This window comes from Callorhinchus milii, unplaced genomic scaffold, assembly GCF_018977255.1.
Source record: "Callorhinchus milii isolate IMCB2004 unplaced genomic scaffold, IMCB_Cmil_1.0 Scaffold2, whole genome shotgun sequence".
Lineage (NCBI taxonomy): Eukaryota > Metazoa > Chordata > Chondrichthyes > Chimaeriformes > Callorhinchidae > Callorhinchus > Callorhinchus milii.
Genome location: NW_024704743.1, coordinates 88,664,534 through 88,684,678, shown reverse-complemented (window position 1 = coordinate 88,684,678; position 20,145 = coordinate 88,664,534).

Below are 20,145 nucleotides of genomic sequence, written 5' to 3'. Positions count from 1 at the left end.
TAATCCTTGCATTTGATAAAGTACCTTATTATGTCTTTGAGACGTCTCAAAGCATTTCACAAGATATGCTGTAAAGTAAATTGACTGTATATTTTGTGGGTGAAATGCGCCCAAAAATCCTGAATCAGTGCAATGCAACTTTATAAATCATTCAGTAAATAAACAATGTAACACCTAAAGTTACTAACACCTGGAACTCGCAGAAACCCAGCTTCAAAATCAAAAATTGTATCTAAGAATTTGATAAATTCTGGATGCTCTGAAACGCTACATTAGTCTAGATCCATGTGGAATTTCTACCCAAAGATTCATTGATTCAGATTCGATTGCAAGAAAAATAAAATGATTTATTGGAGGAAATTGAGAAAATCACAAGAACAGAAATCATACGACGGGATGGATCTCTAGAGCTCTGCTACAAAGTAAGAGAGAATAAAGAGTTTGGAGAACCTAAAGCGAGGCTCCAAAAATGCTCAGTTATACAGAAGATTGCCCACTTTATTCTGAAACTTAAACTACATGTAAAACACTGCAGCACACTAAAATGTATAACAAATGCACAAAGATATGGAGTGGTATGATTTCTTAAATAAAGTACATCACTACGAAAGAAAATAAATAATAATTCTTGCAATTGATAGAGCACCTCTAGCATCAAACTTCACTAAAGGTCAATTGTCGGCACCGTGTTTTTGAAGGTAAACAAGTCATTCAATTTGCACACAAATGGTTCTGAAGTGAATGACCAGTTTATCTGGAGGATTCACACCAGTTACAAAGTACAAAGAGCAATTATTGGGAATCCTGAAGCCCCACATTTTCAGGTTGTTGTTTTATTGCGATTTATTTTTGCTCAGTTGTACTTAAGTGCTCCCAGGACACTATCCTGCACAAAGAGCATTATATAAATGTTGTTGTACTTTCCTTCCATTTTAGTTTTTAGGATTGCATCACATAAAGGCATAATAACAAAACAAGACAATTTCTTCATTTATTTTATTGTATTATGCCTCTGGTATAAAGTATAACAGTTTTCATAATCAATTACCTTCAGTGTGTTTACAAATGTGGAGCCCTGTAGCTCAGTAGTTAGAGCACTCGCTTTGCAAGTGAGAGACCTGAGTTCAATTCCAGGCAGAGGGCGAAACCTTGGGCAAGTTTCCTTACTCCACACAGAGCCTAATAATAATCCTCCAAATCCCAAAACAATAATAAATTGGTCATTTTCAATCCACGACTGTTTGTGGGACATTGCTGTGCGCAATTGGCTGCCGCGTTCGCCCACAAACATACAGTCAATTCACTTTACAGTGTGTTCTGTGAAGCGCTTTGGGACGTCCTCCCGACGTGAAAAGCGCTATATCAAATGCAAGGATTATTATTATTATTAAATACAGAGGATATGTAACTAGGATTGAAAAAGCCCTCAGGCAGGATGCCTCATTGGTCAACCAATGCCTTGACTCCCTGGCTCAAAGTTTCAAAGATAAGATTGAATTCAACAATGTATCAAATTCTGAGCGCTCTAAATAGCCAGTTGAATAGAGTAAATGTAGACCTGAGTGGAATTTTTCTACGACTTATTTAAATTGATGTTGGGTGGATATCTTACAGCAATCCCCCTGAAGTTATTGATTGTTTCTTTCACTCGCTTGGCCCAAGTGGCTCAGAGGTGGTTGAAAAAGTAAGTTCTGAAGATCATGGTACATCAGTTTCTTTGGGGAAGCTGGTGTTGCTTCATAGATATGCTTTCTGTCTTTCAGGCTTGATGAACACTTTTACATGTTCTGTTGCAGGCTGCCATTCCAAAGTAATAAGTAAACCCCAACCTAGCGACTTCCGTTTTTGTTTCAGATTTCCAGCATCTACAGTATTTTTGCATTTTGTCCAGCTGTAATCTTTTTTTGTTGATTCGTTTGAAAGAATCTTTTTTTCATTTCACTCCAAATGTTTGTGCTAATATTTGTCCAATAAACTCTCTGAAACCCTGTTTTGAAAGTCAGTTTTGGAAACCTGCCAGAGAAGTTTCTAAAAGCAGATCTTTCTTTGAATGCTCAAAGTACTAAAATTCACATTAGCATATCAGACATGCTGGTGAATCCTAATCAACTGTTCCTTTGCACAATTCTGGAGCATCTAATTGGTCATTATATGAACTTAAAGGTTTCACCAAAAATCGTGAATTTGAATGTGAAGTTGTTGAGTTTCTTAAATTAATTCAATGCCCTGGGTTGAATAATAATAATCCTTGCATTTGATATAGCACCTTATCACGTCTTCAAGACGTCTCAAAGCGCTTCACAGAATCTACTGTAAAGTGAATTGACTGTATATTTTGTGGGCGAAATGCAGCAGCCAATTGCACACAGCAGCGTCCCAGAAACAGCTGTGGATTGAGTGACCAAATTATTATTATTATTATTTTTTGAAGGAATTATTACGCCCGGAAAAGTGATCCGCCAATCAACTAACAACAGGGTTCCTACTTACTGCTAGGTAAACAGAGGCGTGTGGAGTAAGGAAACTTGTCCAATGTTTTGCCCTGCCGGGAATCGAACCTGCCGGGAATCGAACTTGCGAGGCCAGTGCTCTAACCACTGAGTTACAGATTCCATCACCCTTCCTGGTAAAACACACCCTCTGTGTAAAGAAATGCCTCCTGGTATCTGTCCTATATATACGCTTTACAATTCTGAACCTTCTTGATCTTGGCATATCTCAAAGTATATTCTGAGTTTACTTTCTCTGTTCAATGTTATAACCTTCTACAAAGGTTTTGTTGGGATATTTCTTGTCTAAGCTGTACAGCTATAGCTTATCTAATTGTTCTTCATCATTCAATCTTTTTTTCATAATTATCTTTGTATTTGATACAGTGCCTTGTCACATTATTGAGACATCTGAAAGGGCTTCACAAGATTTTATTGTGAAATGTAGTGACTATGTATTTTATAGGTGACCAAAGCAGATAATTCGATATTAAGCAATGTCACACAAAGAGTCATGATGTGAATGATCATTTTTTAAATCTGGGGATCGGCTTTTTACTCACAATGTAATATTTTATTGTAAATCTAAAACCAATCTATACACCAGTAGCTGTACGTGAGAATGAAAACCCTTAATCACAAAAGCACTTTGAGCATGTTTTGAAGCATAGTTATGAAGGTCCTCTTTCACTAGTAAAAGAACAATTGGAATACACTGCCATCTGCTGTGCCATTTACTTTATTGTATAGGCAGTGATGGCACTGAATTTAAATCATACAACAGCACAGAAACTTTTATTTATAGTGCAAACAATACATTTATTTCAATATACTTTTAAGTGAATATTTCTAAAACAATAATTTTGAATCTTCATAAAGGTTACACAAAACTTGCATGAGGAATTCTAGAGCAATGAAAATACACATGTCTCAATACAGCAATAATCCTCATAGGTTTTGCCTTCCAGCATAATACAAAAGGACAATGAGCTGAATAGCTTTCTTCCGTGCTGAAAATTTCTATATTTCTATGGAAGTACTATATCCTCTTATTATACAGTATTACCTTTACATTCTGAGTTGAGTACTGTACTTCACAGGGCACAGGAAACAATTTTAATCTCCTGTTATGATATTTAGAATTGTGAAGCAGTTTAAAAAAACATTCTATTTAATAATTGTTTAAATATAATGGAGAAATATGTTTGTGACTCTTTCATGCTGTATACCATTTGTTTGTTTCTGTCAACTAATTAAACATTTCTGAGTGGGAAGTGACCAGACTTCAATCATCCCAATTAAGAGAAATTGTAACAGAGACAGGCTGTATCTAACAGTGAACACTGGGAGAGGTGCAAATCTGTCATATTGCATTTGTAGTCTGTTTAACATCAGATATTATACTTCCTGCTAGATGGAGAAGAGTGAAAAGCAAACTGCGAATGGAATGAGTGTATATTTCACTGAGTGCATATTTCACTGAGTGCTCAAGATGGTTCATCTTAATAAAGTGCTTTATAAATGTTCCAGTTTTTCATTAACTGGAGAGATCTCTCAAGCTGTACCATCTGTGAATTGTCAGGTAGCCCACAGTTTCATGCTCCGTCACCTGTTCCAATAATAAATAATATCCTTGCATTTGATATGAAAATAAATACATTTGAAATGCAAATGATATTTGCATTTCACATCTTCCAGACGTCTCAAAGCGCTTTACAGAATAATAATAATAATAATCCTTGCATTTGATATAGCGCTTTTCACGTCGGGAGGACGTCCAAAGCGCTTTACAGAATACACTGTAAAGTGAATTGACTGTATACTTGTGGGCGAAATGTGGCAGTCAATTGTGCACAGCAGTGTCCCACAAACAGTTGTGGATTGAGTGACCAAATTATTATTGGGGTTTTTTGAGGGATTATTATCCCCAGAAAGGCAATCCGCCGATCGACTAACAACTGGGTTCCTACTTACTGCTAGGTAAACAGAGGCATGTGGAGTAAGGAAAAGTGCCCATTTTGTCCTGCAGGGAATCGAACCCGGGTCTCTCGCTTGCGAGGCGACTGCTCTAACTACTGACCTACGGTTCGTATATATAAACAGAATAGCATATTTAAAACAGTGTTAAGCAGAGGAAGAAATTGTAAACAAAAATTGTGCAAATTGCTTAGATAAAATAACATCGATAGTTTAGAAATCTTGGCAAATGGTACAGTTGAGATGCCCAATAAATGGTATAAATGGGTGCTGAATGGGATCAGGGATGGACAGCAAAATAAGTCTGTGAATGAATGGTAATTCAATTGAATGTTGCTGAATCTAGCATGACAGGGACTTGGATTTGCATTGTATTATTGATGTCTACTCTTGTGCACTTGAAATTGGTCATTCACTTCAGAGCTGTTTGTTGTGCACAAATTGTCTGTCACCTTATGCTGACAAATACACAACCACTACAATTGACAGCATTTGCCTTTGAAGCTCTTTGTGACGTTACAATGTTTTAAATGCTATATGAAATGCAAGGATTATTTTTATTATCATGTTATTACAGTTTAAATCACTCTGTAAGGTCATTTCTAAATGGTTTTCATCCAGACCAATAACACTGCCACATTACATATGAATAGATGTTACCTTTCTTAGTGTGTTTGAGCTTCCTAAAATAGCTACCTTTTGCAGGAGATTTATGCTTAGTTCACCGGATATTTTGTCAAGCCATTTCTGAATAGTCTTAACAGTCCCAGTTGCACCAATAATTATAGAAAATGTGGTTATAATATAAATATAATAATAATCCTTGCATGTGATATAGCGCTTTTCACATCTTCTAGACGTCTCAAAGAGCTTCACAGAATATACTGTAAAGTGAATTAACTGAATATTTTATGGGCGAAAGGCAACAGCCAATTGCGCACAGAAGTGTCCCACAAACAGTCGTGAATTGAAGTGACCAAGTTATTATTCAGATTCTTTTTGTTTTTTCTTGAGGGATTATTATCAGGCGTGTGGAGTAAAGAAACTTGCCCAAGGTTTCGCCCTACAGGAATCAAACCCAGGTCTCTCTTGCAAGGCGAGGGCGCTCACCTCTGAGCTATAGGACTCCACCTGTTTGTTTTAAACTGCCACGTAGGTCCACATTCAATTTGTAGATCAATATATTTCCTGATCTTCTCTAATTCCTTATTTCTTACATTGTAAACACTTGGGATAGCCACATCAATAATACTATATGAACAATCTATTTGATGGCATTCATGGGGAAGGAGCACCAGCCTTGAATTAAATAGGTAGGTGTAACAGAAACACAGCGCATGAATTGGCTCAAGTTCACCAGGGAGATAATTACATTACCATCTCAGAGAGTTACTCAGTGATTCTCTCTCTTCTGCTTGTGCTGGTTAAAGTTAGAACAACCATTCATTTCTGGGTCAATGAAGTTTCCTGCACATCAGAGGATTACATTGATGCTGGAAAATATTTGCCTGGATTCAGGAGTTGAATGATATATTGTCCAACGTGGCTGCCAGATTCATTTATTTTCTCTAAGCATGTGCAGAATTAATTTGCTAAGTCAATAGATTTTGCCATTCCTGATTAATGGAATCCATGTGGGGAAACTGGTGTAATAGTGTACAAAAATAGCAAGAATGTCTGTTCTTTCAGTACTATTGTGGTCTGCAATCCCATAAAATGACTGTGCCAAAACTCAGAAGGTTAACACATGGCTCCTATTTTCTTAACCAGTCTCATGGTGCTCAGCTTATATTTGGACATCCTCTCAACGTGAAAGGTTCTATACAAATGTAATTTTGTATTTTTGTATTGTATATGAATAGGATAACCAACTGTAAAACTGACTTACAGAAGAGGATGTCTATGGCCTCAAATCCATGACTCATGAACCCATCAAACCATTCTCCTAATGTTTACCAAACACTGTTAGAACAAAGCAATGTGGTCCATTATATAGCAAGCAAGTATTTAGCTTGTTCCATGTTGGAACTAGTTGCTGCATTTCCATACAAAATAAGCAGTCACTATACAATAAATCCAGTGAAGTGCTTTGAGACATCCTCCTGACATGAAAGGCTCTAAATCAAATGCAAAAATTATTATATTATTAGTGACAATACAATACAAGAGTGGCATCACAGAGCCACGTTGCCACAGAGTAATGAATAGAGACCATCTAATACATTTGTTGGAAATACCTCTAATGGTATTTAGAGGTAGATCACTAAATATGTGTTCCTGCCGTGTGCATTTGTCCTGGTCATACTCTATTCCACAACCAATATCACTTGCTTGTCTGTGAATCAGCCCTCTGTGCAAGACATAGGTACCTTTTTTCTGATTAGCCTTGGAGGTAGTGTTATCACATGGTGACTTTTGATGGCCCCAGGCCTTACTTGCTGCTGCTTCTAGCGTTTTGTTGTGATTTTTGCTGCTATGTGATGATTGAACATCTTACATCACAACTACAATGAATTTAATGCAGTGCACCAGAATAATGGCTCACAGTTAAATGTCAGAAAACTGTTTGAAGTGCTTTTAGGACCAACAGTCCAAATAAAGGCCCCTTGTTTCTCAGAGAAAAAAATATTAGAGGTGTGCAGCCTTTGAGAGCAAGTTTCCCAGAGTTTATTCGCTAAAGGAAAAGCAATGATGGCTGAGTTATTTCCAGTCGTAAAGAAACATTTTCATGTGAATTCCACTGGGATTTGTAAGTTATGAGAGTAGTTGACTGCCATTCACTGGAGCATTGTTCAACCGAACATGACAAAATGAATAGTTTTTCTAATGGTGATGTTAGCTGTTTTAAATCTATGTGCACACATGAAACCAATATTTTCTTCCATACTCTTCACAAAGTCATTTAGTTATACTCACTGTAAACTTAAAACATAAACATAAATTATTGTTCAATACCATTATTGGAGTTAAAATAATAATCCTTGCATTTGACATATACAACAAGGAAAAAACATGTTGTTGAGATGTCTCAAAGTGCTTCACAGAATGTATTGTAAAGTGGATTGACTGTGTGTTTTGTGGGCAAAATACGGTAGCCAGTTTACACACAGCAATGTCCCACAAACAGTCGTGGATTGAGTGACCAAATTACTTGTCAGTCCCATCGAGTCCCATCCATCCGTCCATCTCTCTCTTTGTTTGTTTGTAGGGATTATTATCCCCAGAAACAATCCGCCAATTGCCTAACAACCGGGTTCTTACTTACTGCTCAGTAATCAGAGGCGTGTGGAGTAGGGATATTTCAGTTATCTTTTCCCAATGTAAGGGAGTGTAACATGCATAGAGATCGCTGGTGCCCTGTTCAGTTATATATTTGTTAGACTCATTTAATTGTGACTTGGGTATCCATGGAACAAAATTGATAACTGCAGTCTATTTGGCAAAGTAAAATAAATAAGAATTCTAATCATTCTAACTCGCTTACCCCCTCAATTAATTTGTTCACCAAAGAGCTATTTAATTTCTCCTTGATTGTACTGACACTATCTGCCTCTATACCTTCTTGGAAGTATAGAATTTTGCATCAGGAAGGCTATTCGCCCATTGTTTCTGTGCTGACTCTTTGAAAGAGCAAAGCATTCAGTGGGAGCAACCCATGTTTCTGTCTTTCCCCACACCCCTGCAAATTACTCCTTTTAGATATCTTTCTAATTCAATTCCCTCTTGAAAGCTATTATGGATCCTGCTTTGACAACTACACCCAGCAGGACAAGCCACATTCAGAAAATCCTCTACATAACAAATATTATTCAAGATTTCCTTTGTTGCTCCATAGTAACTACCTGAATAGCTTCCCCCTATCTCTGCAATCTCCTAACCCCCTGCCAGCTCACTTCGTTCAACGGGCTCCACTCTGTTTCACGTCCGGGCCTCGCCCATCCCACCATCAGAGGGTGGGCCTTCAGACACTCTGCCCCCATCCTCTAGAACTCCACCCTGCAGTCCCTTTGCCTTGCCTCCTCCCTTGCTTCCTTCAAGACCTGTCTCAAGACCCTCCTCTTCGACCATGCCTTTGGTCACTCTCCTTCACTGCCTACCCTCCCTGATCCCGACCCCCAGCTGAGGTCCAAAACACTGACGGTCCAGCGCTTTGGGACGTCCTCCCGACGCGAAAGGTGCTATACAAATGTAATTTTGTTGCTGTTGAAGAATTGATGCCCTCCAGTCATTGCCCTCCAATTCACTGGCCAGGGCAAATAATATCTCCCTATGTATCCTACTCTGTTTCCTCTCTATTAACCAATTTTCTATCCATGGTGCCATCTTTCCATTAATTATTTTTATCAAGTCTCTTATGTGGCACCATATCAAAAGCCTTCTGAAAATCCATATACACTACATCCACAGCATTACTTGTATTAGTTCTTCCAGTTATTTCATCAAAAAGTTCCTTTAGCATCGGCCAGGAAAGACTTGCTCTTAACAAATCCACGCTAGCTTCAAAGCATTCACGATGGCCAATGGACCTGCCATCTGAGGTTCAGAAGTTCAAGCAAGAAGAGAAGCCAACTACACACTCTGGACTGTACAAATTCTACAGATTGAAGAATTTAACCTGTGTTACCAATATTCTCAAATCAAGAAAATCGTTAAGTGATTCAGTAATAAATAAATCATTAAGCATATAATGCAAATGGTTTCAGTTCCTCATTACTTGCATTTTCAACTCCATGCTTTGGCTCAGCAGAACAGGCTGGTTCTATTCTGGCCACACCTTTTGATAGGCACAGCAGAGTGCTTAGTTCTATATTCTAACAATTGTTTAATGATAATTAATATTATCCCATCCTATCGCCTCTAAACGTTTGCTTTCTATGGATTATACACTGAATGGTTTATAGTCACTTGGCTTATCAGGGTGTCACTTGTAATAATAAATGCAAGTTGGAGAGTTTTACCCCCCAAGTATTATGGCTTAATTGGCAATATTTAAGTGGAGTTAAGTGGCATGATTTCTTTGAGCACTGCAGATTCTGTGGCTGAGGCCAGACTCCAGGTAAAGACCTGGCATTCAGGAGGGTCTCACAAAAGGGCCTGCATACATCAAGGTGTCCTTTATATATACATACATATATCTGACAAAGGTCCATCTTGAAACTCCAGAGACCTATTCTCAGGCAAAAATTTCTATTCCCCCCCACCCCACTCACCATGAAATGTTAGCTGCATGGGAAACTATATCATTACCTCTTGCATTGGCAAGGGCCAAAAATCTGATAGTGATTGGGAATGAGAAAAGTCCTTTCATGGGGTAGCTATATTGAAGACTTTGCTGACTGTTTTGAAATGCAAAGATACTTTGCTCGCCTCAGCAAACTTTTTTGCAAGCTGTTAATCAGCATAAACAAAGCAACATTGTCTGCAGCTGTACTCTGACCTTAAACTTGCCTTGTCCACAGAGAGATGAGTAAGGGGGCAGAAACATTTTGCAGACATCAGACATTCTCCAACAAATCCAACTCAGCTGCTCAAGGAAGAAAGCTTGAATAAAACACTGCAAACATTCCTCCGCTCCCAACTCACTTTTGGAGGTTATAATAAAAATAATCCTTGTGTTTGATATAGCGTCTTATCACGTCTTCAAGACATCTCAAAGCACTCCATAGAATATACTGTAAAATGAGTTGACTGTATATTTTGTGGGTGAAATGCGGCAGCCAATTGCACACAGCAGTGTTCCACAAACAGTCTGGATTGAGTGACCAATTTATTATTTTTTTGAAGGAATTTTTAACCCAGGAAAAGCGATCTGCCAATCGACTAACAACCGGGTTCCTACTTATTGCTAGGTTAATGTGCTTAGTGTACTAATGGAACTCTCCAATGCATTCTAAGACCAGAAATGTAGCCCAAAGCCCTCCTTGAAGCAATGTGGCGTCACTTGTAATAGGACAGTTACATTGCTGTACAATGTACATCACTCCCTTCCCTGGGATTGCCTGGCAATGAGCTGGCTGTTAGCAGAGCAACAAAACAAAATCATAGGAAAGATGCTAACAACAACAAGATTACATTTGTATAGCACCTTTCACGTTGGGAGGACATCCCAAGGTACTGGACAGAGAACAGCATTTCTGACCCGAGCTGGGGTCAGGGAGGGGAAGGGAGGGGAGGGGAAGTGGGGTGACCGATGGCATGATTGAAAAGGAGGGTCTTGAGGCGGGACTTGAAGGAGGCTAAGGAGGGGGCGAGGCGGAGTGGTTGTGGGATGGTATTCTAGAGATTGGGGGCAAAGTGGCTGAAGGCTCTCCCGCATATGGTGGGGCGGGTGGGTCAGGGGATGTGGAGCAGGCCAGAGCCGGTTGAGCAGAGGGAGCGGGTGGGTTGGTAGGGGATTAGGAGATCACAGAGGTAGGGTTAAGGCTCTGAAGTTGGTTTAGTCAAGATTCACTTCACTAAAAGTTCACCAAGATGGTGCCTGGAATGAGAAAATGCGGTTTTAGGGAAAGGCTTGATAAACTGCAGTTTCTTTGGAGATCAGAAGGCTGAGAGTGGATATGATAGAGTCTAAGATGTTTGGAGGCTTAGGGAGGTTGGACAGCCAAAGATTATTTCTGGGGGTCAGGGGCGCTAGAAAGAGAGCGTAGTTATATAATCAGAACTAGGATTATAAAGTGTTCTGGGACGCTACCCCATGTGAAGGGCATTCTATAAATGCATGTTGTTGCTGTTGTAGGTCAAGCAGAAATTAAGAAAATCTTTATCACACAGAGAGTGGTAGGAGTGTGAAATTCTCTGCCACAGTCAGTTGTTCAGGCAGCAACCATGAGCACACACAGAAAAACACAGGAAACAAGGTTAAGAAAGAATAAAGGGATATGGGAAATAGATGGAATATGGGACTGGGGACTAGGAAAGGCACTTGTTTGGAGTATAAACACCATCCAGACTGGATGACTGAGCATCCTTTTTCTGAGCTGTACCATCTACAAATAAAGAACCGGCCTTAAGAAAGCAGAGAAAATACACAAAAGATGTGAGGGGGTTAGGCTCAAAGACCAGGCAACCTTGGGGTCCTAGAGATGCATTCCCACTAGTGCTTTCTGTGCCTTCATCAGAGTGCAACACACCCATGTAAGGAACCCAACGAGGTAGAGGGTGAATATTTTGACCGGTTGTGACAGGACAATGCAGGTCTCCGCCCAGCTCAGTTATGAGCACTTTCATCACTGAGTCAGAAGGTTGTGGATTCAAGCCCCATGTGGGCCCTGGGCCGAAACTCCAATAAAGTGCTGTGTAACACTGTCGGAGGTGCCATCTTTCAGATGAAATATTGGCCTGAGGTCTACATTCCCTGTTCAGATGGATATTAAATTTCCAATGGCACTATTCAAAAAGAGAAGGGAGTTTCTCCGATATCCTAGCCAACAACACGAAGCATTATGGGCAAGCTGTTCTTGACATAAGAATGATGAATAAACCCTATTGTTAAGCTATGCCAACATGAAACATATATTTGTAATCACTTTAACACCATAGATTGGTGAAAGCTTGTTAAGTTGATGAGTTTGCAGTTGTATTAATATGCATTTTGCCTACAATGAAAAAATACTGAACATTTGTACTGCTATACCTTTAAGGGAAATTTTGATGATAACTTGTGACTTCCTTGTTAGACTTGATTAATGTTTGCTGTCTTTTCCTTCCTCTTCTTGGTACGGTAATAACAACAACAACTTGCATTGATATAGCCTCCTCCATGCCGGCGGCGTCTCAGAACGCTTAACAATGGCAGAGACCGAGGCCGAGCCAAGAGGAGGGGGAAGGTGACCAAAGGCACGGTCGAACAACAACAACAACAAGATTCCATTTATAGAGCGCCTTTCACGTCAGGAGGACGTCCCAAGGCGCTGCACAGTTGGGTCATGACCCGAGCAGGGGGGAAATGGTCAGGGTGAGGGGAGGGAGGGAAGGGAGGGAGAGAGGAGGGGGGAAATGGTCAGGGTGAGGGGAGGGAAGGGAGGGAGCGAGGAGGAGGAAGAGAGTCGAGAGGGGAGCTGAAGGCACGGTCAAAGAGAAAGGTTTTGAGACCGGCCTTGAAGGAGGAAAGGGAGGAAGCAAGGCGAAGGCACTGGGGGATGGAGTTCCAGAGCCTGGGGGCTCTGAAGAGGAAGATCTTCAGGCGTGATCTGAAGATGGGGAAGGAGGAGGCCAGGCGAAGGGGTGAGGGAGGGAGTTCCAAAGTTTCAGGGAGTAGTGGCTGAGGGCACGGCTGCCGATGGTGGAGCGGATGATTCAGGGGACACGGAGGAGACCGGACCCAGTAGAGGGGAAGCAGCAGGTACTGCTGTGGGGAGAGAGGAGGTTAGAGAGATAGGAAGGTGCCAACGAATGGAGGGATTTAGAGTGAGGATCTTGAAGCTGATCTGCTCTGTGACAGGGAGCCAGTGGAGTTTGGTAAGGACTGGAATAATCGGGGTACAAAGTTTGGTGCAGGTGAGAATGTGGGCTGCGGAGTTTTGAATGAGCTGAATTTTGTGGATAGTGGAGGAGGGGAGACTGGTGAGGAGGGCATTAGAGTAGTCCAGCCGAGAGGTGACAAAGGCATGGACAAGGCTTTCGGCAGCTTTTGGGGTAAGGTATTGTCAGAGATGGGCAATGTGGTGGAGGTGGAAGACAGCGGTGCTGGTCAGGGACTGGATGTGGGGGAGGAAAGATGACTGGGGATCGAACCTGACGCCTAAGTTGCGCACGGGTTCAGAGAGTTTTAAGGACAGGTCGGGTAGGTTGAGGAGGTCAGAACTGTGAGACGGAAGATGTCGGCAGGAGCCAAAGAGTATGACTTCCATCTTGTTAACGTTTAACTGCCGGAAATTTGCTCTTGATGTCCAACAGACAAACTGATAGAACATCAGGGGATTGGGGTTCGCAGCTGGAGGTGTAAAAGTAGAGTTGAGTGTCATCCACATACATGTGGAAGTTAACCCCGTGTCTGTGGATGACATCACCCAGAGGGAGAGAAGAAAAGCCATTTGCGGAAATGTAGTGCTAGTGGTTTGTAAGGTAGGACTCGAACCAAGCTAGTGCGGTCCCACTGAGGTGGATGATGGAGGACAGGCAGTGGAGGATGATGGGTCGAACGCGTCAGAGAGGTCCAGGAGGATGAGGAGGCAGAGGGAGCCCTGGTCACAGATAGAGAAGATATCGTTTATGACTTTCATGAGAGCTGTCTCTGTACTGTGGGCAGGGCGGAAGCCGGACTGGAGGGGTTCAAGTAGGGTGTGGAGAGAGAGGTGTGCGCAAAGTTGGTTGGCAACAATGCATTCCAGAACTTTGGCAAGGAAGGGCAGGTTTGAGTTAGGGCGGTAGTGGTCGAGGTTGGAGGGATCGAGGGTAGATTTTTTAAGGAGGGGCTAATGACCGCGGTTTTGAGGGCAAGTGGGACTGATCCTGAGGAGAGAGACTGGTTAATAGTGTCTGCCAGCAGTGTGTAGAGGAGGGAGAGCTGAGTGATTAGCAGTTGGGTGGGGAGGGGGTCGAGGCAGCAGGTGGTGGGTTTCATTGTGTTGATGATGGATGAGAGGGAGGAAGGAGAGATGGGGGCAAATGAATGTAGGATGGGGGCTGTGGTAGGAGCTGAGGGCGGGGTGGGTGAGGGGGAGTGGTAGTAGGTGACACGGGGCAGAAGGATAAAGCTGCCAGGCGGATATTGTCAATTTTAATGGTAAGGAAGTCCATGACCTCTTCGCACTTGGCATTAGCTGTGATGATTGAGGCTGCTTGAGGGGGCGCACGGAGGAGGTGGTGGGCAGTGGAGAATAGGATTTGGGAGTTATTGTTGGCCTCCAGTATCACGTTTAAGGAAGAAGAAATGTATGCTTCCAAATCTAATGTTCTTGTTTTTACTGATGTGGTGATGTAGAGACTGAATGTTTTAATGAGATGGTCTTTTGTTAATTGAAAAATAAAATCAAGAACGTATCTGTGAGGTAAACCAGATGGCACTGTAGCTGGAGTTGAAGGAAAGTCTAAGTAAACAAGTCAGGTAGAAATGTAGCTGGTAGAGCTGCCGCTTTTTGGAACAGACAAAGCTAACAGATAAAGAATAAAAGAAAGGAAACAAAGACAAAGAAGAAAAGATAAAGGTGAAGAGACTCTTGTCGCTAACAAGATTATCTTCCTTGGGGAGAGGTAAGCGGGGTGTCCTTGGAGCTGAACTGGCTCGCAATGAATCAAGTCAGCCCTCTGTGGCGGTCTCGGTAATCCGATTCCTGAGCCAGGTGGGTCTGCAGTATGCCAGGGCACTGCTGATGACAACACAGCCAGTCTGGCTCATCAGCATGAGCCGGAAGATCAGACCAGTCACTGGGGGCTGGTCTGCCCTTCCACTTAGTACATGTTAATTCTGCAAGCCAAAGCCCTAATGGGTAGGATGGTTCTAGCTGGACAACAGCAACAAAATTATATTTGTAAAGCGCCTTTCACGTCGGGAGGACGACTTCCCAAGGCACTAAGCAAAGCTAGCTGGACAGCAATATCAATAGCAAGCTGTGTAGGTTTAGTTGGTTAGACTCCAGCAGTACCCCCACACACTCTGGGGTCCCCCAGTCTTGGCTCTTGCCAACCTGTGCCTAATACTTTCCAGAATTAGGTAAGCAGAATGCATCCATCCAGGAAGAGAGAGCGCAATCCATTCCAAAAATCTATCTCTGGGATTTCCATGTGTAGCTGGGATGTATGAAAATCTCAGCTTGGTTTGGATACTCATAAGCATGGTGATGGGGTTCAGATGCCCAGCTGACCAGAAGAAAACAGTTAACTACTTCCTTTGTTCCCCAGATTGGTAACTATTCCTTTCTGCAAAATTGATACTGTACTGTCGTTAAAATATTTGCCACAATTGCAAACATCTCTCTTTTTGGCTATCTCAGTGTCTGAATCCAGTGACGATTTACATCAACACTTCATTGTTTGTGGGACATTGCTATGTGAAAATTGGCTGCCACATTTGCCAACAAAATAAAGTGACTGTATATCACAGTGAACCCTGTGAAGTGTTGTAACATTTCCTCTTCCCAACGTGAAAGGCGCAATATCAATGTAAGGATTATCATTATTAACTTTCTAAGTTTGAATTTGGGTAGCTAGTCAATTACCTTAATGTTCAAGAGGATTTCCCCTGTAATATGGCATTATTGATTGAGATCACTGTCATGATACAATATCAACGGAATAATGAAACCCATGAAGCACTCACTATACTGTGAAGCACTCACTATACTGGTATACTGTGAAGCACTCACTATAACCAAGTGACTTTGAATGAACTGACAGCTTTGATGACCTCTTGCTGATTTGGTCCGACTTTGAACTAAAGTTTCCTGAGGTGAAACCACAAAACTTTAAACAAACCTGCAGAGACCCAGCTAGATTTCCTTCAGTGCTGTTTTTTTTAGTTTCCTTTAAGATGCAGCATACATGAGAATGCTAACATGTCCCTGCAAGGAGGAGTGCTTTCAACATCACAGACCTACAATGGATTTGTGTTTACGCTGTTAACGTTTGCAAAGGGGCCATTCTAGATCTTGTACCTATTTACAACAGCTGTTACACTGTGTGGTATTGTTGGTTTTGGTCAACCAAGTGTTAAACACATGCAGAAACCTATTATCATGCTTAAGATTAACATAACATGTAGGAGCAGGAGTAGGCCATTCGGCCCTTCGAGCCTGCCCTGCCATTCAATCATGACTGATCTTTTAATCTAACTCCAGCTAATAACCTAACCCTGCCTTATCCCCATATCCCTTAATCCCTTTTGCAATAAGAAATATATCTATCTCAGTCTTGATTATGTTCAAGGAGTGAGCGTCAACAGCCCTTTGGGGTAGCGAGTTCCATACATTCACCACCCTTTGAGTGAAGAAGTTCTTCCTCAACTCAGTGCGAAAGGGCTGGCCTCTGATTTTAAGATTGTGACCCCTGGTTTTAGTTTCTCCAACCAGGGGAAACAATCTCCCACTATCTACTCTATCATGCCCTTTAAGATCCCCTCTAATTCTTCTATATTCTAGAGAATAAAGGCCCAAATTGGTCAGCCTATCCTTGTAATTCATCCCCTTCATCCCTGGTAAATCTAGCTGCACCCCTCCAAGGCAAGTACATCCTTGCCAGACAACAACAACTTGTATTTGTAGAGCGTTCTTCACACGGGGCAGAGTCTGAACAATGGTGTAATTTGATGCTGAGCCCGGCAGAAAGGGAAGATGACCGTCAATATAGTCAAAAAGAAAAGTCTTCAGATGCAATCTAAAGATAGGCAAAGAGTGGCAAGGGAGGAGGGATTGAGCCAGGGAGTATAATTACAATTGTGCTGTACAAGGAGCGTAAGGCCTGAGACTGTAAGAGCACCCCTTAACAGCATAAGCACATAAAGAATTAAGTGTGCAGTCCCAGGTCTGCTTGATTTTTCATCTTATATGGCCAGTCCCCCTTGCACAGTAGTAATGGATCAGAGCCTGCACTCAAATACATGCTTTTGCGGACTTGGATCCTCATCACAAGGGCAACCACTCACTAAACAATGCATTCAGTAAACTCCGCTGGACACAGAATGTGGTTGTGCTAAGCTTCGCATGCAAAACAAATTCTCCGTTGCTCTTTACTCTCCATTGCTCTTTACTGTAGAACGATTGGAATTTCAACCCTAGAAATATAACATTAACCAGATTCTCACTAGATTTTATTTTTACCAGTAGTTTTAAGGAAATGACTGGGGTTGTTTTTGGCCTCACATATGAATGGTCTTTGGCGACATTTAAAGGAGTACTGCTCTGGAACGGTAGTTGGGAAGCTTTCCGTTGTAGTGGTATTTGATGGTACCAGAAACCTGATGCTATGCAAATACGCATCTAATAATAATCCTTGCATTTGATATCCAAGCTGGTGGGTGGTGTATAAATATGAAGCCCAACAGAAGAATTTCTATTAAGGGCACATGGCTTGTTGGTAGAAAGTCACATAATGAAAAATCTCATAACCCCGTCATAAACCTGGGGGGAGGGAGCAGTGGGGAGAAATAGAGTCAAGTGACATCGAGCAACATCTCAGCTGGCGGCACAAGAGGGACCAACAACAAATTGCATTTATATAGTGCCTTTCATTCTGGGATGACGTCCCAAGGCACTGGACAGTCGAGCAAACACTTCCTAGAAGTTCAGGATCATTTGAAATAGGAAATTGGAGTAAATTGTGCTTTATCTTTCCATATCACAGAAACATTAGCTGTAGGTTTAAGTCCCACGTTAGGACTTTGAACTCACATAGTCTAGGCAATACAATACCGGATGTGTGCTGCATTTTTGAGAGGTGTCAAACTTTGGCTGAGGTGTTAAACCAAGGGTGTGTCTGCCCATTCAGGTGGACGTTAAAGATCCTATGGCGCTGCTCGAAAAGAGATGCAATTAGTTCCGGTATCCTGGCCAACAATTCCTCAAATGAAAACTGGTCATTCACTTCATGGATGTTTGTGGGACATTGCTGTGCACAAATTGTCTGCAGCATTCACTTCCAAAACAAGAGCCACTACATTTTACAATCCTTTGAGATGTCCTCCTGATGCGAAAGGAGCTATATCAATTGTAAGGCTTGTTATCTCCAGGCTTGTTGCCCAGTGTGCATGTGGTGTACACAGGCATTGGCTCGGTTGCTGATGTCCTTCAATACTGTTTAAATTGGATCATGTGACCAGATACTTATCCGCACAAAACTCCGTATATCTATCAAACCAGACCTAGCCAGGCTCCACTGGTTCCCAATTACCAAACTGATTGATTTCCGATCCTCTCACTTGTTTTCAAATCTCTTCATTCCATCGCACCTCCTTACCTATCCGATCTGGTTACCCCTAACTCCACCACCCGCTGCATCCAATCGGCTGGCTCTAACCTCCTGTCCGTCTCTCATCCCCTCTGCTCCACCATCGGTAGCCGCGCCTTCAGCCACTACACCCCGAAACTCTGGAACTCTCTCCCTCAATCCCTCCACATTGCCCCCTCCCTCCCCACTTTCAAATCCCACCTGAAGACCTTCCTTTTTCATCGTGTTTACTGTCACCTCCCCCCTCCCTCTCCCCTGGCTCAGGATCAGCCCACCAGGATCACCCCAAGTGAATTCAAGATCCTCAATTTGAGACTTCTTAAAAAATTGTGAAGAGACTCGACAGCAACTTTGGGCACCCAAATACATCTGAATGTACTCAAATCAGCAGTTGCGGTCCACTCAGTGGGGTATAAACAAGAAGTTGTCGATTTGAGGAATTCTTCAGCTGCTAGATCCAAACATGTTTCTCTAAGAACAACCAATCAAGATCAACAATCAGGTGGAAAATACAGTCAATCCACTTTACAGTATATCCTGTGAAACACTTTGAGACGTCTCGATGAGATAAGACGCAATATCAAATGCAAGGATTATTATCTTTAAACAAGGTCAGACCTAAAAATAAGCTATGAGCAGGGTTTCAATTACTTGTCAAATAAAGAGAATTACGTTGAACAAAGGGTCATTTGAAATGAGCAGCATATTTAGGCACATAAGCACACTAGCTGCACTGATAAATAATTTGGAATCACGAAAAAACACATATTAATGGTGCGAGAAATCAGTTTTATTAAAATATCTAATGGTACATTATTAAATTAAATAATGACTCTTTATTGACGGCACAATTAAGAAATGCACTTTAGAGTAAGCAACAGGGTCTACTTTACAATGTGCACATAAACCATCAGTTTTCAAGACGTTTCTACAGAAAATAATGCATCTCCAGGAAAGACAACAAGACTGTGATCAAATGAAGTTAATCAAATGACATACCATAGCAGCAATGCTCAGGCAGTTTACAAGTCAGCTGAACCCAAAGGTTAGGTTATACCTGATCATGTTATTTACAATAGATAAGTGTTTTGGTTTGGTGAGGGACTTTTACTCTGGTTTGGCAAATTTGTATCAGCTGTCAGTGTACACACTTCCCCACTGATATCTAATATCCCCAGTAAACTAATCACTCCCACAGGTCCAGCAAGATGCAGGATACAGTTCATCAGGAAGTTCTATGCTCAGTATACACCACAACATATATCCAAAAGGGTTATTGCCATGTGCAAAGGTACAGTATCAAGACAATTTAAACACATGTTATAATAATTGCGAAATATAAAGGACAATTCACAATCATTAAAAAAAGTTCCACTATAATAATTTGCAAAAAAAGGCATTTTACATTAAAAGCCATCAGTTCAGCATTTGCTTGTACAGAGGGGGGGGGGGGGGGAGGGTCAAAGACAACTCAGATTCTGTTTAAAAACACTTTCCTGGATATTTATAAAGAATAATTAAAAAAGTTAAGTTAGTTGCAAGTCTCAAGTAACATTTAGGCTGTCAATCAATAGACTCCATCTCAATTTTCAGTTTGCAAAATCAGTTGTACTTCATCTCACTGAATTTATGGCATAAATAAAGTATTCCACGGTTACATTTTCTGCAGTGTGTTATACTCAAATTCTTCACAATTAAAGTTCATTCTTTGGGTTACTTACATTTCTAAAGAGTCCAGCATTCATTTCTTTGAAAATCAGAATGTAATCCACAGTGATTTTTCTCCAGTCAATTTTTAAAA